We start from the raw sequence: 20,182 nt of genomic DNA on the forward strand, positions 1-20,182 counted from the left end.
TTCACAATTTAATTTTTACCCCTTTAAATACCAAAAATGAGTCGAAAAAGGAAAAGTAATGAAAGCGGCGGAGCTACAAAACATAAATGGCTTACATTAGGGAAAAAACTTGATATTATCAAGTGCCACGAAGATGGTGCATCGCATGCTAAAATCACACATGAAAATGGAATGAACAAAGCAATAGTGCGAATGATTATTCAAAAGAAGGATCTGTATAAAGAGCAGGGAATTTCTACAGCATCTTGCATGACGAAAGTGATAACTAAGCATAGAAGTTTGCTACTGATTAATATGGAATGTCTGTTATTGATATGGATAGAAGATTGTAATCAAAAGAGAATTCCTTTGAGTCAAAACATCATTCAAACAAAAGCGATGAGCCTTTAAACACGCTGAAGTAAAAAGAAGAAAATGAAGAGGAGGAGACTAAAGAAATATTTACAGCCAGTCGTAGCTGGTTTTTTTCGATTTAAAAACCGTGTTGGGCTTCACAATGTTCATATCTCAGCTGAAAGTGCAAGTGCAAACAAAGATGCTGCTGCAAGATTTCCCAGTGAATTGAAAGATATCATTGAGGAAGGTGGCCACGAGGACACAAAAAAACGTCGATGAAACTGGACTGTTCTGGAAAAAAATGCCCTCACGAATTTTTTTAGCTGAAAATGAGATGGCCCAACCTGGATATAAAGCATCAAAAGATCGTTTAACACTTTTGTTGGGTGGAAACTCATCTGGGGATCTTAAACTGAAGCCTCTACTCGTGTTCTCAGCAGAAAACCCAAGAGCTCTAAAGGGTTGCGTAAAAAATCACATTGCCTGTAATTTGGCAATCCAATAAGAAAGCATTGATTACAAGAGAATTTTTTTACAGAATGGTTCACAAATTATTTTTGTCCAACGGTTGAATGTTACTGCAAAGATGAAGGGATGGAGTTCAAAATTTTGTTGCTTTTAGACAATGCACCAGGCTATCCACCTGAAATTTCTGATCTCAATGAAAATATAAAAATATGCTTTCTTCCACCTAACACAATGTCTCTCTTACAACCCATGGATCAAGATGTAATTGCTACATTCAAGGCGTATTATCTGCAGCGAACTTTTTCCCAAGCGACTGAAGCTTCAACAGGAGTGGAATCATCATCTTTACAAACATTTTAGAAAAATTATAACATCAGGAATGTTATATCTGCACCTTGGCACCAAAAATAAATCTTCACCTTGGCTATAAATCACTGCCAACAACTTGTGTTTTGGTTGGCAGCATATTTTGCCCCATTTGGCAAATGATTTCACTGGTTTTGAATCGCAAGTTCAGACAACTGCCAAAGACATTGTGAAGATCGGAAAAGACTTGGGGTTCGAAACTTTGGACACTGCCAATGTACATGACTGCATTGACTCACATGCAAATGACTTACATGATGCAACTCTCATTGAAATTGATGATTGTTGTTGTTGTTTGTTTGGACTATGTATAAGTTAAGTGCAAATGCATCATTAATACACAGCCAATTCTAAATTAGCAAAATATTTGCAAAGGCGGCATCGTTTTAAGTTATATCTCATATTGTGAATACCTTCACAACGGGTTGCCACGATACCTTCACAACGAATGGCAACTCGCTGTGAAGGTATTCACAATATGAGATATAACTTAAAATGATGCCGCCTTTGCAAATATTTTGCTAATTTAGAATTGGCTGTGTATTGATGATGCATTTGCACTTAACTTATACATAGTCTAGACTTTCTCGCAGCCTGAGGCATTAGCCCTAAACGCATTATATGTTGTTTGTTTGTTATTTAGGAGCATTAGCAACTAAGGCCATATTACTTCAGGGATATGCGGTGGTCATTCTCTGACCTTTTCGCATCCTCCATATTTGGTGGTCACGGGCTCGAACCCCAGTCTAATCAAGAAGCATATGCTACACACTGCTGCTCCTGCCCACCTGGCTACAGAGGTGCCTGAAATTGATGAGCAAACTGCATATGAAGAAGAGAAAAACGATTCTGAAGTGGCATCAAAAGAATTTTCGACAGAAGAATTGGAGAGTTTTTCAGGGAGTTGACATGGCTTGTGAGGTGATTATGAATGGAGATCCAAACGTTGAAGGTAGCATCAAGATACGGCAAATTTTACAAGATGGGATTCGATGCTACAAAGACCTGTACGACGAGAAAAAGAAGAAACGACTTCACCAGACTTCGTTATTGAAATACCTAAATAAACAATAAAGCTTTTTTCTCATCTCTCATGATGTTACCTTTTCATTAATAAAATTTTTGCAATATTCTTTTATTTCAAATCCTTTTAATTGACTATCAAGTGTAAATTGTTTATAGATTTATTATAATTTGTTTATGGACTGTTTCTCTGGTATGCATTCAATTAAAACCCATTATAATTATACCTCAATCAGCATGGTTTCACATAACACGGAACAGTTTTGATACCAATTATCAGTGCTATACGGGGTATTGCTGTATATAAAAGAAGGCTCTTTAAGCTAAGGTTAATACTGTTTATCTACTGAACAAAAAATAAATTAAAGGTGCCTATATCTGTTCTGCAAGCCACACAGATAAAATAACTCATTTTATTAGCAAGCCTAAATAAAATAACTTATTAACATAAAAACTGAAATACCATCACAGACTCAATACTCATATATTCATAATAATAATAATAATAATGATAATAATAATAATAATAAATTCATAATTAAAAATAATAATGATCAAAAATAATAATGATACTAATGTACAAACTCACGTTCGTACATTAGTCATCATTATTAGGGCATCTCATATTATGAAATCCTTTAGAGATGTCTACTATTACTTATTCTCAATTGAATATGTCTCTAATGGGGAGGGGGAGATTACTCATTAGAATTAGACGTAGCATCAAGCAAAAAAAAAAAAAAAAAAAAAAAGGGAGAAAAAACCCACATCCCATTCACCTCCAAAGATTTGTCCAGTTCTCCCTTGAATTTATTTAAGCTATCAACTTCTACAAAGACTGATGGAAGTTAGTTTAAGAAATCAACCACCAGCTGCCTAAAGGCAATTTCTGCCCGTCTATTCTGCACCTGTTCTCCCTCAATTTGAATTTATGCCCCTCAAGTAAGTAATCTGAGCAAGAGGAAGAATCCCTTCAGCATTGAGCTTGCTCAAACTATTTCAAGTCTTATAAACCTCAATCAGATCACCTTGCAGGTGCATAGTCTCCAGTCACTGCAATTTGTAGAAATTAAGCCTTTGTTGGTAAGAGCACCCCTTTGTTCCCCTCACCAATCTCATTGCCCTTCTCTGTACCCATTCCAGCAGCTCTACATCCTTCTTAAAATTAGGCCTCCAGATCTGTATGCAGTAAGCAAGGTGTGGCCTGACCATTGCCTTATGGAAGTGGAAGTGGGGTTTTTTTTTTGGCTGATGCTGCATAAGCTTGCTTTCTTGCATCAAATGCCTCTACTAATGCTAATGCTTATACATGGGAATAATCACCTCCTTATTCCTGCTAGCAAAGTTGCTGTATATCATTCACAAGAAGCCATTAGCTGCTGTGGCAGCCTGTCTGCACTGCTCTGAAAATTTAAAATCTAATGGCAAAATTATCCCCAGACCTTTCATTCTCCACTAGCCTGAGTGTAGTACCACACACTTGGTATGTTACTCTGGGGTTACTGCTACCCGTAAGCAGTACTTTGCATTTGTCAATGTTAAACTTCAGTTGCCACCTCTCAGCCCATCTGCCCAACTTTTCTAGATCCTGTTGCAGCCACATACCATCATTACTGTCATTAACAACCTTTAAGCCTGTTATACCTTCATCACTATCATTGATAAATATAGAAAACAACAATGTTCCCAACACAGAACTCTGAGGGACTCTACTAAATAACATTAGTCCATGATGAGCAGTATCCATTTATTACCATCTGTCTTCACCCACCCAACCATCCTTTTATCCATAGCAGTAACTTTCCCTTAATGCCATACTGCTCTAATTTGTACAGCAGCCTTCTATGTGCAACAGTATCAAAAGATTTCCTGAAATCCAAGTATACAATATAAAAATTATTTTTTGCATCCAGTTTCTTGTTGATCATATCGTAGTATCCAATCAAATTGGTCAGGCAAGATTTCCCCTTAACAAACCCATGCTGTGTCTGAACTATTGCTGCAGTCTTGTCTAGATGTTCCTGCAATCTTTCCTTAACTAGTGACTCCATTATTTTCCCCTGGAGCAGAAGTTAAACTAACATGACTATAATTAATTGTGTCACCCTTTGAACCCCTTTGTGAATTGGGGATACATTTGCGCTTCTCCAATCCATGGGGATCTTCACTGAATATACTCTCATAATTATGGCTAAGGGTTTGTTTACTTCCTTGGCTGACTCCCTTAATAACTGGATAGATCCCATCTCCCCCAAGGCGCCTTTCTTATTTTTAACTTGAACAATTTCTCCTTCACTTTCCTCTTAGTTATTACAAAGTCATTTAGCTTCTAATTAGATTTGGATAAACCTTTAGCCACCAATTCTCTATAGAATTCCTCATGTGTGAATGTAGACGGAACATACTCATTCAGTTTGTCAGCTACCTGGGCAAGATCATCAACAGTCAAACCATCAATATCAAGTGCACCAATCTGATTCATCCCCTTCCTTCTAGACTCTAGAGTTTACATAAGTAAAGAAATCTTTGCTATTTTTCGTTGCATCCTTTGCCAAAGATTTCTCATAATCTGCCTTTTCCTGCCTTACCTTCTTTGTAACTTGATTACAGACTAACTCATATCTACCATAGGCTTCTGTGTTGCCTGACAACTTATATGCATCCCATGCATTTTTATTCTCTGCCATGAGTCTCATTAGTTAATCTGACATCCATTTAAGCTTGAATCCTGAGCAATATTACTTAGTTGATACAAAAAGCCTAGTAGCTTCCAAGATTATTTTCTTGACTGCTTCCCATTTAGAATTTGCTGTTTATATGTTGGTGACATCATATGTTGGTGTCACAGTATAGAATAACATCATATGTTGGTGTCACAGTATAGAATTTAAAAACTGTTGAGACCACCATAGTCACCTTTATGAAAGCAAAACCCTTCCCATTACCCCTGATGGTAGTTACACCTTTAGGTAAATCCCATATCAGCAGAGGCATATTCAGGGGTGAGCAGAAGAGGAATATGGCCACCAACCAAAAATTTGAAATTAAAGAAAAAGAATGCAGAGGCATTCTAAAAAAAAACTCAAATCATGGTTGCCATGCTCCCCCTTACGATGATACCTGGATACGTAGTAATAGTAGTAGTAGTGCCATGTGATGCAAGAAAGCAAATGTATGAGCTTATGCAGCATCAGCCGAAAAAAAAAAAAAAAAAAATCACACCATTCCCTCCAAATGCCTGTCTAGTTCCTCCCTAAATTTATTCAACCTATCAACTTCCACAACGACAGATGGAAGTTTGTTCCAGCAATTAACCACCCGCTGGCTAAAGGCAAATTTCCGCACATCCAATCTACATCTGTCTTTTCTTAATTTGAATTTATGCCCCCTTAGGTTCGTAATCTGAACAAGTGGAAGGATCCCATCAGAATTCAGCGTGCTGAACCCATTCAAGGCCTTATACACCTCAATCAGATCACCGCGCAGGTGCCTAGTCTCCAGCCACTGCAATTTGCAGAACTTAAGCCTCTCTTGATAAGAGGATCCCTTCATTCCCCTCACTAATCTTGTTGCCCTTCTCTGTACACGCTCAAGTAAATCTACATCCTTCCTAAAATGAGGCCTCCAGACCTGTACGCAGTACTCAAGGCGTGGCCTGACCATTGCCTTATACAGAGGGATAATCACCTCCTTTTCCCTGCTAGCAAAATTCCTATATATCATTGACAAAACCCCATGACCTGTCCTGGCAGCCTGTCTGCATTGCTCAGAAAACTTCATATCTGACTGCACAATTACTCCCAGGTCTTTTTCATTTTCTACCACCTTAAGTGTAGTACCACACAGTTGGTACGTTTCTCTGGGGTTACTTCTACCCATATGCAGTACTTTGCATTTGTCAAGGTTAAACTTCAGTTGCCATTTCTTAGCCCATCTGCCCAAATTATCTAGATCCTGTTGCAGTAGCACACTGCCATTACTGTCATTAACAACCCTGCCAACCTTTGTATCATCTGCAAACTTCGACATTAAGCTTGATATTCCTTCATCAATATCATTGATAAATATACAAAACAACAGAGGACCCAACACCGAACCCTGTGGGACTCCACTAATAACATTAGTCCAAGAAGAGCAGCACCCATTGATTACCACCCTCTGTCTTCTCCCACTTAACCATCCTTTTATCCATTGTAGCAACTTACCCTTAATACCATTCTGCTCCAATTTGTACAATAGTCTTCCATGCGCAACAGCGTCAAAAGCTTTCCTGAAATCCAAATATATGATATCAAAATTATTTTTTGCATCCAGTTCCTTTGTAACCACATCATAATATCCTATCAAATTTGTCAGACAAGACTTTCCCTTAACAAACCCATGCTGTGTCTGAATTATTGCTGCAGTCTTGTCTAGATGATCCTGCAATGCATCTTTAACCAGCAACTCCATTATTTTACCCGGAACAGAAGTTAAACTAACTGGTCTGTAATTACCCGTGTCACCCTTCGATCCCCCTTTGTGAATTGGGGATACATTTGCACATCTCCAGTCCGTGGGAACCTCCCCTGAGTCAAAGGATGCTCTCATAATTATGGCTAATGGTTTGCTTAGTTGCTTTGCCGCCTCCTTTAATATAACTGGATAGATCCCATCCACCCCAGGTGCTTTTCTTACGTTTAACTTCAACAATTTCTCTTCCACTTTGCTCTTAGTTATTACAAAATCATTAAGTATCCTGCTACAATTTGATAACCTTCTGCCATTTTCAAACCTTAATAATTCCTCACGTGTGAATGTAGATGCAAAATACTCATTCAGTTTGTTTGCGATCTGAGCAGGATCATCAACAGTCGAACCATCTATGTCAAGTGGACCAATAAAATTCATTCCCTTCCTTTTAGAGTTTATATAAGTAAAGAAATCCTTGCTGTTTTTCTTAGCATCTTTTGCCAAGGATTTCTCATAATCTGCCTTCGCCTGCCTAACCTCCTTTGTAACTTGGTTACAGATCAACTTGTAGCTATCATAGGCTTCTGTGTCACGTGTTAATTTGTATGCATCCCATGCATTTTTCTTCTCTGTTACGAGTCTCATTAGTTCGTTTGACAACCATTTAGGCCTAAACCTTGAACAATATTTCTTAATAGGTATGAAACTTTTAGTAGCATCCACGATTAATTCCTTGAATGCTTCCCACTTAGAATTTACTGTTGGTAACACGTCAGTTGATCCCACTGTACAAAATTTAAAAACTGTCGGAGACCACTGTACTCGCCTTTACGGAAGCAAAAACCCTTTCCTTTACCCCTGATGGTAATTAAATCTTTAAGTAAATCCCACGTCAGTACACTGTGATCACTGCCACCTAGTGGTTCTTTTATCTGCAAATTCCTAATACATGAATGATCACTGCTGATAACCAGATCAAGAGTATTACTTTCTCTGGTTGCCTCTCGAACATGCTGCTGCAGAAAACAATCATCCAATAAATCCACAAAAGTCTGACTAGTGTGTGAGTGACCAACCCACAAGTTCCAGTCAATATCTTGGAAGTTGAAATCCCCCATTATAAGACATTCCGATTTACTAGCCCACTCTATTTCTCTGTACAATTGTTCATTGTACTCATTCGAGTCATTAGGCCTATAACACACTCCTACTCTTATTTTTGCTTTCGCAGTGCTTATGTCACACCAAACTGACTCAACAGTGCACTGTTCATCTATATCAACTGGATGCACTTCTTTTGATTTTATGTTTTTCTTTCAATACACTATGATCACTGCAACCTAGTGGTTCTTTTATCTGCATATTCTTACATGATACAATTACTACTGATAATCAGATCAAGCGTATTACTCCCTCTGGTTACCTCTCACACATGCTGCTATAGAAAACAGTCATCCTGTAAATCCAAAAAATATTCATAATAACTGCAATAATATACCAACCATATAACTGAAACTTTATTAAAATAGGAATAATATAGTATAAGACCAGATCAAATTAAAATGATAAAAAAAATAAAATACACTGATTGTACAATAAAAGCAATAAGATAAAATAAAATATAAAGAACAGCAATTACACTATAAAGAATAAAAGTGATAAAATGGAATAAAAGCGATAAAAACAACCATAGCTTTCAGAGACCTTTATCAACAGTAAGACTTAACTTGTCATGATACATCCTTAAATAACTGCAGGATCACGGCTCGCAGCACGTGTTGCCATAAGAGCATGGGTAGTATCTGCCACATGTGCACTGAAATCGGAAATGGCTCGGGAACGTGCCAGGTGGAACAGTTCATCCCATCTCTATTAATGGTATTATGCTCAGAAGAGCAAATCCGCAAACTTTCGAGCCATTTGCAGTTACAAAATCTGTGCGAACAGTCAACTATAGCAGCATTGCCAGGAGAAATTTGTTGGTTTTCCTTTCAAAAATGTTCAGCCACAGCAGATTTTCCATAAGCTGCGGCCTTAATTGCATTAATATGCCCCCCCCCCCCATATGATCTTTGAAATGGCATTTTTGTCCATCAACTTAGCACTCCCCACAATCCGGGCATTTAAACTCATATATCACCCCACTTGTACCTTCCATGGGTACAAGGAGCAGCAGTGCGTAGCACACGCTTCTTGATTAGACCGGGGTTCGAGCCCGTCACCACCAAATACGGAGGATGCGGAAAGGTTAAGGAATGACCACCGCATATCCTGGAGCAATATGGCCTTAGTTGCTAATGCTCCTAAAAACCAAACAACAACAACAACACGGGTACAAGATCTTTCAGCTTTGATATGACTGTGTGAAATCTTCACTCTGGTAGTTGCACACAGTGTGTCTCACAAGCAAATAGTACTCGTGCAATTCACTCAGTTAAGCCCGGATAATAGGGGATGTATGCAGTGGCAATGGGTGCAAATGACGCTCTTCTTCTGTGTTCTGCTTCCCAAACATATTTATCCAAGATCTTCTGAGTGTACCCACATTTCCTGAGATCTGCTGTGACACATTTAATCTCCTCCTTTCTATCCTAGGTGGAGCTACAGTGGGCTACCCTTGTTCATCACTCACATCTCCCAGATTTTCGGGGAAAAATTCGAGATAGGAATGGAGAAGATGAATTTTCAATGACATTCAACAGCCCGTGTTTTTGTAGAAGGCCAATCGTGTTTTTGTAGAAGGCCAATCGTGTTTATTTTTTTCCTTGAACACTTCTTAGAAGAGCATATTTCATATATATATAACATATACATTTTGATTTCTGGGCTTTTTGACCAATTTTTTTTTAAATCAGCTACTTTTTTATTTATTTTTTTTATTTTAAAAGTTAAGTATCTAATTAAAGAGATTCAAAACATTAAGTATTAAAACTCACTGAATACCGTTAAAAACTACTTTGAAGGCAACATTTGCTAATAAATGTCTCTTGCTTTCACATTAGAGAAATAATAATAAAAATTAAAATTAAATTTTTTAAAAATTCTAGTAAATTCAACAAGCTTTTTTGAGAATTACTACATTATTTATTTGAATATGGAGTTTTTCCCACCTATACAACAACGTCTTAGTACCTGCACTTACTCAAGCAGCATTTTACTGTTGAGATAAAATGCTATTTTGAAAAGGTGCAATACTAAAGCAAGTCACTGTGGAGTTCATAAGTGCACTATATGAGAGAGAGAGAGAGAGAGAGAGGAGAGAGAGAGAGAGAGAGAGAGAGAGAGAGATGAATATACCAATTATAGAGAGGGGGAAAAAAATTGATTTTTGTCTTCTAATTCAAACTTTAGTTTCTTCATATGAAGTAATTTGATACCAAAATAACTTAGCAAGTAGGGTGCATTATAAATGATTTTTATTTCTCTTTCCTAATGAATATGTTTAGTTTGTATTAGGATACTCTAAGAATAAATTAGGAAAAGGATATACATATAACTATCATTTACTATATTATATTATACCCAAACATATACATACATTTATACTTGGTATAGTATATATATACACTGATGAGGCAAAACTTTATCTTTATACTGTGTCCCAATCTGCGCACTATGGCACGTGCGCAGATTGGGACACAGTATAAAAAACACCTGATACTGAGCTCCGTTAATCAGTGCTACTCTTGTTCTTCAGATGGGAAAGACAGCGCACTTAAGCGAGTTTGACAAAGGCCAAATTATAATCTCTTGCTTTCACATTAGAGAAATAATAGTAAAAACACGAGCATCGAAACTGGAGCTTGAGTGACTGGAAGAAGATTGTCTGGTCCGATGAATCATGTTTCCCGTTGCACCATGTGGACAGCCGGGTGGGTACATGTGCGTCGTTTACCTGGGAAAGTGATGATGCCTGGATGCACCGGGGGACAAAACAAGCTGGTGGTTGCGGTGTCATGCTTTGAGTGATGTTCTGCTGGGATACCCTGGGTCCAGTCATCCATGTGCTGAGCACTCTGACATCTACCACCTACTTAACGTCATTGCTGACCAGGTACACCCTTTCAGGCAACAGTCTTCCCCTCTGGCGGTGTCGTCTTTCAGCAGGATAATGCGCCATGCCACACTGCCCTAATTGTTCGAGACTGGTTCACAGAACACGAGGAAGACTTCCAGGTATTGCCCTGGCCTCCAAATTCCTCACACATCAATCCCATAAAGCATCTGTGGTTTGTGTTGGAACAGCAACTCTGATCTGCAGCATCTCAACCACAGACCTTACAGGAATTAAAGGATCTGCTGGTTACGTATTGGCACCAGATACCACAAGACACATTTAGAAATCTTGTAGCAGCCACGCCTAACCAGGTATGAGCTGTTTTGGCTGCACGTGGAGGACCAACATCATATTAGGTAGGTGGTCATAATGTTTTGGCTCATCGGTGTATATGCATCGCTGTCGTGGCATGATGTGAAACTATCATGGTGATAAAAATTGGTTAAAAACTTTTGACTTTCAAAAAGCTAGAGATCAGTTAACTGTAAGCAGGAGAAAGATTTTTTTGGAAAAAGCAGGATGTTTTTAACAGCACTGCACTAGAAATTATATTTCACTGACAACATACACATTTTTACAACATTAAAATCCAAACAGAAATCTGATGCTTTCTGTTCGGATTGTGATAGGCACCGACTGTCTATGACTGATTTAAACCTTCGGGCTTTATACAGGACCTGACATGTAACACACAAAAAGAATCATTACACATTATTACGTTAATGCTTCTGAAAACTCAGTTGGCAAATTCTATCTATGAATTCTGCTTGAAACTAGCAAACTTTCAAATATACTTTGGTTGTAGGAATTCATGATATAAAGTGCTGGCCACCAAAGAAAATTTACCAAATTTATTCATAAAATCATGCAGCTTCTACTATGAGTGTATTAAATATTTGTAGTAGTAATGCTTTACTCAATTGTATCAGTACACAAATTACCCCAATGAGACAATGTTGGCAGAACTGCACTAACACTTTTTCAGCGTGGTCTACGCTTGTTAACAGAGAGATTGCTTCTACAGGGATGGGATACACTTAAATAGGAAGGGTGCAAGAATATTTGCTGATGCTATCGAGGCAATGTTAGGTGGGTTGGAAAACTGCTAGCTTTGGAGGGGGGAATTCACAGACTAAGATTAATAGTAGCCACAGGCAGAAGAGGAAATGATTCTTGCACTGCTTCTATTGGAATGAGCAGCATCCCAGAAAGCAAGTTGCTGGGGATTTCAGGAACTGCTGGGAGTCGTGAAACAAGTAAATAAGTGGGCTGGGTTAGAGTGACTAAGAGTAAGAACAGGTGCATGTATACTTAAATGTCACCAATGCTAGGGGGTATAGTAAATAAATTTGACGAATTTGAAGTGCTGGTCAAGACATCAACAGCAGATAATGTTGGGATATCGGAGGGTGTCACACAGATACAGTATAAGGAATGCAGAATTGGAATTTGGAGAGTACAATGTGTACAGAAACCATACACAGGATAGAAAGGGAGGAGGGATTATGCTGTTAGTTTAGAAACATAAAATCTAAGGAAGTGCATCCAGTTGACATAGACGGGCAGTGCAATGATGAGTCAGTTTGGTGTGACATAAGCACTGGGAAAGCAAAAATGAGGATAGGAGTTTGTTATAGGCCTAATGACTCTGATGAGTACAATGAACAATTATACAAAAAAATAAAATGGGCCAGTAAATCAGAGTGTCTTATAATGGGGGAGTTTAACTTCCAAGATATTGACTGGAACTTGTGAGTTGGTCACTGGCACACTAGCAAGGCTTTTGTGGATTTATTGGATGATTGTTTTCTACAGCAGCATGGTAGAGAGGCAACTAGAGGGAGTAACACTTTTGATCTCATTATCAACAGGGATTATTCATGCATTAAGAATCTGCAGATAAAGGAACTACTAGGTGGCAATGATCACAGTGTACTGATGTGGGGTTTACTTAAATAAGTAACTACCATCAGGGGAAAGAGAAGGGTTTTTGCTTTCATAAATGTGACTACAGTGGTGTCTACAGTTTTTAAATTCTATACCAATACATCATCACCAACTGATGATGTTACCATCAGCTAATTTTAAATGGGAAGCAGTCAACGAATTAATCATATAAGCTACTAAGCTTTTTGTTCCAACTAAGAAATACTGTTCTATGTTTAGGCCCAAATGGATGTCAGATGAACTGAGACTCGTGGCAGAGAAGGAAAATGCATGGGATGCATGCAAATTATCAGGCAATGCAGAACCCCATGGAATATGTAAGCTAATCTGTAATCAAGTCACAAAGGAGATTAGGCAAGGGAAGGCAAATTACGAGAAATCTTTGGCAATGGATGCGAAGAAAAACAGCAAAGATTTCTTTACTCACATAAACTCTAAAAGGAAAGGGATTAATCAGATTGGTCCACTTGATATCAATGGTTTGACTGTAGATGATCATTCTCAGATGCCAAACTAAATGAGTATTTTGCATCTACATTCACACATGAGGAGTTGTTCAAGGAGTAGAGGGCCATGTTAATCAAACTCTAACAGGGAGTTAAATGATTTTGTAATAACTGTGAGCAAAATGGAGGAGAAATTGTTGAAGTGAAACATAAGAAAGACACCTGGGGTGGATGGGATCTATCCAGTTATATTAAAGGAGATGGTAAAGGAAGTAAGCAAACCCTTAGCCATATTTATGAGGGCATCCTTGGACTCAGGGGCATTCCCACAGACTGAAGATATGCAAATGTATCTACAATTCACAAAGGAAGATCAAAGGGTGACAAGAGTAATTAAAAGCCTGTTAGTTTGACTTCTATTCCAGGGAAAATAATGGAGTCACTGGTTAAAGAAGCATTGCAGGATCATCTAGACAAGTAAGCAGTAATAATTCAGATATAGCATGGCTTTATTAGGAGGAAGTCTTGTCTGACCAATTTGATTGGATACTATGAAGTGGACTCAAAGGAACTGGATGCAAAAAATAATTTTGTATCATATACTTGGATTTCAGGAAAGCTTTTGATACTGTTACACATGGAAGACAACTGTACAAATTGGAGCAATATGGCATTAAGGGCAAGTTGCTACAATGGATAAAAAGATGGTTGAGTGGGAGAAGACAGACAGTGTTAATCAATGAATACTGCTCTTCGTGGACTAATGTTGTTTGTATATTTATCAATGATATTGATGAAGGTATATGAAGCTTAACATCAAAGTTTGCCGATGATACAATGGTTGGGAGGGTTGTTAATAACAGTAATGACACTATGCTGCTGCAACAGGACCTTGAGAAGTTGGGCCGATGGGCTGAGAAGTGGCAACTGAAGTTTAACATCGATAAATGCAAAGTACTGCATATGGGTAGTAGTAACCCCAGAGAAATGTACCAACTGAGTGGTGTTATATTGAGGGTAGTGGAGAATAAAAGGGACCTAGGGGTAATTGTACAGTCAAATATGAAGTTTTCTGAGCAGTGCAGACAGGCTGCCAGAGTAGGTCATGGGGTCTTGTCAATGATGTACAGGAATTTTGCGAGCAAGGATAAGGAGGTGATTATCCTCTTGTATAAGGCAATTGTCAGGCCACACCTTGAGTACTGTGTACAGGTCTGGAAGCCTCATTTTGGGAAGAATGTAGTTACTAGAACAAGTACAGAGAAGGGCAACAAGAATGGTGAGGAGGGAACAAGGGGTGCTCTTACGAAGAAAGGCTAAGTTCTACAAATTGCAGCATCTGGAGACTAGGCACTTGCGAGGTGATCTGATTGAGGTGTAGAAGGCCTTGTACAGGTTCAGCAAGCTCAATGCTGATGAGATTCTTCCTCCTGCTCAGAATACAAACTGAAATTTGAATAAAGACAGTTGTCAAATAGATGTGTGGAAATTTTCCTTTAGCCAGCGGGTAGTTGATTGCTGGAACAAACTTCCATCTATTGTCATGGAAGTTGATAGCTTAAATAAATTCAAGGCAGAACTAGACAAACATGGAACAAAATGGATGGGTAAAATGGGAAGGGTTTTTTTTTTTTTTTTTTTTTGGCTGATGCCGTATAAGCTTGCTTTCTTGCATCACATGTCTCTACTAATGCTAATGCTAACACTTTTATACTGTATGTATAATAAAAAACACTTATGGTAAAGTTTACTCAGAATGTCATAGCACATTGCTGATCGGTCTCTATTCCATAAACCTATATCGCTATTTAGTAATAGTATTAGCAAGAAAGCCACAGGTTTTTGCAGCACTGGCCGAGAAAAAAAAAAAAAAAAAAAAAGAGTAGATAAAAAAATAAATTATTTGCTTCCCTCCTCACATAGGTAACTATCCAGTTGACCTCTGATTTATTCAAACTGTAAGACTAGACTACCTATGAAAACAACCTGTTCCAGCAATCAACAACTCACTGTCTAAAAGAAAACTTTTTACAATCCAGTCTAAACCTTTTCATCTACAATTTGGACTTATGCCCCCAAGCTCTAGAATTCTCTGTAATAGTGAAAATTGAACCTTATTCAGTTTACTAAACCCTCTTAGAGCATTATAAACCTCAGTCAAGTCACCTCTGAGGTGCCTGGTTGCCATGAATTAGATCACACTTTGTCATGAATTTGATGACAACACAGGAGTTAAAATACAAGAATCACTGGCGGGTAGTGATCATGCAGTCATCAGCTGGAAGATGAAGAAAAGATGATGCAGTAGTTAAAGGTAGAAGCCCGGGTTTTAATTTCAGAAGAGAGGACTTTGACAGTTTAAGGTCCTATATGGCATCTATTAATTGGGCAGATTGCAGAGTGAGGGCAAATACACTTGAACTATGGAATACCTTGAAAGCAACAATCACAAAAGCCATGAATGCATACATAATTTTAAAAAAATATTGCAGGAGGAGGATGCCGAAATGGATGAATGCAGAGCTGGCCAGTCAAATAGAGCAGAAAAAGACTGCATGGGATAGATAGAGCGATGAAAGATACTGAAGCCTACAACAGCTACAAGTTGATTTGTAATAGTACCACATATAAGTTTAGAGAGGCAAGGCTGCATAAGAGAAAGCACTGGCTAAGAGAGAGCAAAGAATGAAGACAATGAATTTTTCATGTATGTGAATACAAGGAAGAAAAAGCAAATCAGATCAGAACCTTGTGCACTGGACATGGGAAAGTCTTAGACTAACCAGCTGATGTTGCAGATGAATTGAACAGGTATTTTGCATCTGGCTTTACTTCATGCTGAGAAGCTGTGCAAACGAGGCTGTTATATGAAATTAGTTGTTTTGAAATTACAGATGGCTGTTTATTAGAAAAACTATCAAGCATAAAGGCAAATAAGGCTCCTGGAGTTGATTACATATACCCAGTAATTTTGAGGAAGGCCACCAGGGAGTATTGAACCATTGAAGTTAATTATGAGGACACCTTTGGATTGGGAAACATCCCTTTTGATTGGAGAAGTGCCAATATATTACCAATACATAGAGGCAATTCTAAGAGTGAAGTCAGTAACTACTGACTGGTTAGTCTGACTTCAGTGATAGGGAAAACTCTTAGAGGCAATGATGCAATGATTAAGAGTGAAATCTGTGTACATTTAGATAGATTTGGGATTTTGAAGTTCATGCAACATGGCTTTGCTAAGGGAAGTCATGCTTAACTAACTTAGTAGGCTATTTTGACACAGTTACTCATGAGCTGGATGTAGGGAATAATTTAGATATAATTTATTTGGATTTTAATAAGGCATTTGACTTGTGAGAGGTTACTGAATAAGCTAGAACATATTGGAATTACTGAATATTCTAATATGGATTTCTGGGTGGCTACAGGGCAGAAGGATGTGACTATGGATATTTTCAGACTGGTGTAAAGTCAGAACTGGAGTCCCCAAGAACTGGTTCTTGGACTGATCCTTGGGGGACTCCCAAGTGGGGCGATTTTCATAAACAACATCAAAGAAGGGATAAAGGGTGTGATGTTAAAATTTGCAGATGATGTAAAGATTGGGAGAGTCGTTAATGACCAAGCAATGCTCCTTCGGGATGAAGAGGTCAAGAATCGCCAGAAAAGTGGCAACTATGTTTTAATGCAGCAAAATGCAGTCTTGGGGAATAGCGACCTCAAAATAAACCATGCATTTGGTGGGGTTGAATTAAAAACAACAGTAGAGGAAAAATACACACATATATATGAAGTTTTCAGTGTAAACAGGCAGCGAGGAAAGCCCATGGTGTCCTATAGATGACTTATTGAACATTATCCTATAGAGATATGGAGGTCATAGTCCCACTGTATAAGGAAACTGTAAGACTACATTTGGAATACTCTCTTCAAGTATGGAGACCTCATCTGAAAAAAAATATTGAGCTTCTTGAAAGAGTCCAAAATTATTTCTTGCATTCATTTCCTACATGGCTACCAAAGGGTTATAAATGGCCATTAGCCTTTCTCCTTCAGCAAACTAAAACAGTGTTACAGCCTCCTGTACAATGCTGGACAAATCCTATCCAAGCAGTTTGGATTGGATTTGTTATAATATGCATAACAAACAGTAACTACAATTTGTTATGTATGCATTCCTTAATTCACCCTGTTACAAATCTGAACGTTCTAAGAGAGTCTATGTTTCATTTGATCCACTTAACTTGATAAAGGATGGTTGCAGGATAGATATGTGAAAATCTGCTTTCAGCCAAAGTGTGACCAACTGTTGTAACACCTACTATCTCGTGTTGTGAAAGTAGATAGATAGAATAAATTTCAGAAAGAATTAAACAAATTGTTTCATTTTCCACTACTACTAATGCTAATACTAAATCCAACCAGTATTTGTGTGATAAAGTCTAGCCTCAGTAGCATGAAATCTGGATGTCAATGAGATCAGCCAAGAAATTTATCTTAACATCATTTGTCATGCATTAGTATTGAAATATTCCGATATCCACATACGAACAATGTTAGCCATATCTGGAAGCATTACTATTACATAAAAATGCTATAATTTGAAAGAATTACTTAGTAAACAGATTCTTCTCAACAGATATGCAGCATAGCACACAGAACTTTTAGCAGCATCTTGAGAACAAAGTGTACTACAATTCTGAAATCAGTGGTTGAATCTGGTCAACCACTTTTTTCACTAAGTAATTGCCAGCAGAATTTTATATTGTATAACAGCAGTTTTGATACATTTCAGAGGTGTGGGTTTTGTATGATAATAGAGCTTACCTGAAACCTTCGGATGTTCTGGGGCTGTCAATGTAAGGCAACACGTCCAATTTGTTCTGACATTGCCATGATTGTATAGCCAAAATCAGCAGCAGCAAAAAATTGTAACAAAATAAATCAAAAAAACAATACAGTTTAGCCATATCTCCAACTTTAAATTAGCACAGAAGCTTTCTTGCTTTTTCTTTTTTTATATATTGAATGACAGCAGCTATCACACAATATGAAAACCAATGTAGTTTTAAAATGGTTAATAGTTATATTTCTTTTTATAGCAGGCATTATACTTTTTATAAAAACACAGGTAATTTAGTAACTTTTAGATGTGAAGTAGCTATACACATTGCAATGTGAATTATGCTGTGCTTCTTCTTCTTCTTCTTTGGTCCTTAGCTGGCAGCTGGGGGAGGCGGTTGGCCACGCAACCAGTATGCTGCTGTAGGTGCCGCAGGGTTTCGGACTTGCTCTGATGTTCTTCCATACCTTACAATCAATGGCGTCAGTCCTGGCCTGGTTAAGGTCGAGATGTCGGCTCTTCAAGTCATTTTCCACTTGCTTGGCCCATGTTTTCCCAGGCGCGGTCCGTTGGATGCTCCATTGGGTGGGTCGTTGTCTCCAAAGGAGTCTGGATGGTATTCTGTTCGTGCCCATTCTACATACGTGGCCAAACCATCTAAGCCTTCGCTTCTGGATTTGGTCGGCAATGGTTGGTTGCTGTTGGCATCTGGCGCGGATGGTATCATTAGTGATGCGGTCACGAAGAGAGATGCCCAAGATCTGCCGCAGGCATCGCATTTGGAATACCTCAAGTTTGTTCAAATCTAATTTGAGACAAATCCATGTTTCCGATCTGTAAAGAAGAATGGGCAGGATCAAAGTCCGGAAGAGTCGGATTTTAGTCTTTGTGGAAATGTTGGTCCTCTTCCACAGACACCATTTGAGCGAGGCGAACGCAGTGGCCGCTTGTCCAATTCTGCTGTGGATTTCCATGGTGGATGCAACTTTCTTCTCCTGGACCAGCGACCCAAGGTATTTAAAGTCCTGCACTTGCTCGATCTGGACGCCTTCGAGATAGATGGTGGCTTGCGACCCATCTGTAAATCTGTGCTTCATGGAATGTGATTAGCAAGAAAGCAAGATACCACACTTACTCAACATCACTTAATAAGAGTGCTCAGCAGACCACAAAAATGCCATCCTTGAGCCAGTAGTCAAAACTGATAGGCATGCTGCCTCCACAAATAAAATCAAAGTACAGGTCAAGACATCAAAGGCGGATATTGTTGGGATAGCAGAGACGTGGTGTCACACACATATCAGGAATGCAGAACTGGAATTTGGGGAGTACAATGTGTACAGAAAGGATAGACACGATAGGAAGGGAGGAGGTGTTATGCTGTTAATTAAGAAAAACATAAAATTAAAAGAAGTGCATCCAGCTGATATAGATGAACAGTGCACTGTTGAGTCAGTTTGGTGTGACATAAGCACTGCGAAAGCAAAAATAAGAGTAGGAGTGTGTTATAGGCCTAATGGCTCGAATGAGTACAATGAACAATTGTACAGAGAAATATAGTGGGCTAGTAAATCAGAATGTCTTATAATGGTGGATTTTAACTTCCCAGATATTGACTGGAACTTGTGGTTTGGTCACTCACACACTAGTAAGACTTTTTTGGATTTATTGGATGATTGTTTTCTGCAGCAGCATGTTCGAGAGGCAACCAGAGAGGGTAATACTCTTGATCTGGTTGTCAGCAGTGATCATTCGTGTATTAAGAATTTGCAGACAAAGGAACCACTAGGTGGCAGCGATCACAGTGTACTGATGTGAGATTTACTTAAAGATATAATTACCATCAGACGTAAAGGAAAGGGTTTTTGCTTCTGTAAAGGTGAGTACAGTGGTCTCAGACAGTTTTTAAATTCTGTACTGTGGGATCAACTGACGATGCTATCAACAGTAAATTCTAAGTGGGAAGCATTCAAGAAATTAATCGTAGATGCTACTAAAAGTTTCATACATATTAAGAAATATTGTTCAAGGTTATCAAATGGTTAACAAATGGCCTAAATGGTTATCAAATGAACTAATGAGACTTGTGACAGAGAAGAAAAATGCATACGATGCATAAAATTATCAAGCGACTCAGAAGCCTAAGGCAGATATAAGCTAGTCTGTAATCAGGTCACAAAGGAGGTTAGGCAGGCAAAGGCAGATTATGGGAAATCTTTGGCAAAAGATGCTAAGAAAAAC

The 20,182-nt window shown here is 38.3% G+C and overlaps 1 protein-coding gene across 1 annotated transcript in view; it reads right to left on the reverse strand.

Annotated features, from left to right (window-relative positions):
* Nucleotides 1-20,182, reverse strand: part of LOC150080674 (uncharacterized) — a 354,324-nt gene that overhangs the window by 270,756 nt on the left and 63,386 nt on the right. The gene's annotated exons all lie outside the window — the stretch shown is intronic.

Source organism: Mastigoproctus giganteus, chromosome 9, assembly GCF_048544385.1.
Source record: "Mastigoproctus giganteus isolate SK-2022 chromosome 9, ASM4854438v1, whole genome shotgun sequence".
Taxonomy (NCBI): Eukaryota; Metazoa; Arthropoda; class Arachnida; order Uropygi; family Thelyphonidae; genus Mastigoproctus; species Mastigoproctus giganteus.